The sequence below is a fragment of the Ipomoea triloba genome, chromosome 16 (assembly GCF_003576645.1).
Source record: "Ipomoea triloba cultivar NCNSP0323 chromosome 16, ASM357664v1".
In the NCBI taxonomy this organism is placed as follows: Eukaryota; Viridiplantae; Streptophyta; class Magnoliopsida; order Solanales; family Convolvulaceae; genus Ipomoea; species Ipomoea triloba.
Genome location: NC_044931.1, coordinates 10,571,508 through 10,571,750, shown reverse-complemented (window position 1 = coordinate 10,571,750; position 243 = coordinate 10,571,508).

The following is a 243-nucleotide window of genomic DNA, read 5'->3' as shown; positions in this document are numbered from 1 at the left end:
TCCATTTTCAGGACTCCGGCCTAACCAAAACACCAACCTTATGACTTCTTTCTCACACTCCCTTTTCAGGGATGCACGGTTGAGCGAGTGTCGACTCTATTTTCAGGACTCCGGCCTAACCAGAACACCAAAGTTATTACTTATTTCTCACACTCCCTTTTTATGGAGGCATGGTTGACCGAGTGCCAACACCATTTTCAGGACTCCGGCCTAACCAAAACACCAACCTTATGACTTCTTTCT